This window comes from Loxodonta africana, chromosome 19 (assembly GCF_030014295.1).
Source record: "Loxodonta africana isolate mLoxAfr1 chromosome 19, mLoxAfr1.hap2, whole genome shotgun sequence".
NCBI classification, from domain to species: Eukaryota; Metazoa; Chordata; class Mammalia; order Proboscidea; family Elephantidae; genus Loxodonta; species Loxodonta africana.
This window is the reverse complement of record NC_087360.1, coordinates 77,818,124-77,820,321: the sequence shown is the minus strand read 5'-3', so window position 1 is coordinate 77,820,321 and position 2,198 is coordinate 77,818,124. Positions and strand designations below refer to the sequence as shown.

General features: G+C 42.2%; 1 non-coding gene across 1 annotated transcript; it reads right to left on the bottom strand.

Annotated features, from left to right (window-relative positions):
* Positions 1-1,221: 1,221 nt before the first annotated feature.
* LOC111751319 (U6 spliceosomal RNA) lies at positions 1,222-1,324 on the bottom strand. The gene has a single exon (XR_002786397.2). It is a non-coding gene; the product is annotated as a U6 spliceosomal RNA (small nuclear RNA).
* Positions 1,325-2,198: the final 874 nt, after the last annotated feature.

Below are 2,198 nucleotides of genomic sequence, written 5' to 3'. Positions count from 1 at the left end.
TTAAAAAAGCTGCTTGAACTGAGATTAAAGAATAAATAGAAACTGTTCTGTTGAAAAAGGCAAAGGCCAAGAATCAAGTAAGAGAAAAACCTGATTTTACAAGTACCGATTGCATGATTATTTTTGTGCCTGGTTGTTCACTGTGTATGTATGCCATGGTAAGAAATTTAAATCATATATTATAGTCTCTGGCAGCCACTGAAATATGAAATGTAGGGACAGATTTCAAGTTATCATTTTAGAAAAATCACTCTTACCGCCATGTGGGAGATTGATTGGATGGGGTAGGACTGCTGAGAGCGCAATCAGAATTTCTAATGGTTCACAAGAGTAATGGAGCCTTGGTGACACGGTAGTTAAGAGCTCAGCCGCTAACCAAAAAGTTTTGGCAGTTAGAATCTACCAGCCGCTCCTTAGAAACCCTTTGGGGCAGTTCTACTCTGTCCTGCAGGGTCACTACGTGTCAGAATTGACTCAATGGCAATGGGTTTGGTTTTTTTTTTTTTTTTGGACATGAGTAATGAGGAAGGCCTTCAGTAAGACAGGAAAAATGGGAATACAATGGGTGCAAGTGGGACCAAAATGAGGTTTAAATAAAAAGCATAAGCAGTTTGAGTTGCTCACAGCAAAAGTACGAGAGTGAAGAAAGGGTCGATGACTAAGATGGCTCTCATGGTGTCTGTGCCATAAAATGAGGGTAGAAACACAGAAGGATAAGAGAGGAGAAAACACTGATTTCAGTTTCAGAAATGCTGGGTTTCAAGAATCCGTGTGATATCTAAAAGATACTTGTATATATTATTCTAGAACTCATCATAAAATATTGAGTGTAAATATAAATGTTGGGTCATCATAATAAACTACAAGATGAAAGAATAACATGAGCAAGGGTCATGTCATAAAAGGAAAGGAAGACCTAGGCTGCAATCCTTGAAAATGGAATCACTTAGGAAAGGGATGTAGAAAAGTAAATCTTTTTTTTTTTTTTTTTTAATTTTATTGTGCTTAAGGTTAAAGTTTACAGAGCAAATTAGCTTCTCCTTCAAAACTATATACACCAATTGTTTTGTGATGCTGGTTGCAATCCCCACAAAGTGGCAGCACTCTCCCCCTTTCCATCCCCGGTACCCTGTGTCCATTCGTCCAGTTTTCCTGTCCCTTCCTGCCTTCTCATCTTGCTTTTGGGCAGGAGTTGCCGCTTTGGTCTCGTATATGTGACTGAAAAGTCTAGAACACTTCACGAATTTGCATGTCCTTCTTGCACAGAGGCTGTGTTAATCTTCTCCATATTGTCCCGATTTTAGTATGTGCTGCTGAAGTGAGCACAAAAATAAATGTATTGAAGAGACGCAGGCGAGAGCAGTCAGGGAGTAAGAAGTGAATTAAGAGAACCTCAGAGTGGGGAACATGGTTTGCGGGGACTTCTAAGTCAATTGGCAAAATAATTCTATTATGAAAACACTCTGCATCCCACTTTGAAATGTGGCGTCTGGGGTCTTAAATGCTAACAAGCGGCCATCTAAGATGCATCAATTGGTCTCAACCCACCTGGAGCAAAGGAAAATGAAGAACACCAAGGCCACACGACAACTAAGAGCCCAAGAGACAGAAAGGGCCACATGAACCAGAGACCTACATCATCCTGAGACCAGAAGAACTAGTTGGTGCCCGGCCACAATCGATGACTGCCCTGACAGGGAGCACAGAAGAGGACCCCTGAGGGAGCAGGAGATCAGTGGGACACAGACCCCAAATTCTCATAAAAAGACCAAACTTAATGGTCTGACTGAGACTAGAGGAATCCCGGCGGCCATGGTCCCCAGACCTTCTGTTGGCACAGGACAGGAACCATCCCCGAAGACAACTCATCAGACATGAAAGGGACTGGTCAGCGGGTGGGAGAGAGATGCTGATGAAGAGTGAGCTAATTATATCAGGTGGACACTTGAGATTGTGTTGGCAACTCTTGTCTGGAGGGGGGATGGGAGGATAGAGAGAGAGGGAAGCCGGCAAAATTGTCAAGAAAGGAGAGACTGAAAGGGCTGACTCAAGAGGGGGAGAGCAAGTGGGAGTAGGGAGTGAGATGTATGTAAACTTATATGTGACAGACTGATTGGATTTGTAAACGTTCACTTGAGGCTTAATAAAAGTTATAAAAAAAAAAAAAAAAAGAGAACCTCAGAGGTCAAGAAGTGGGA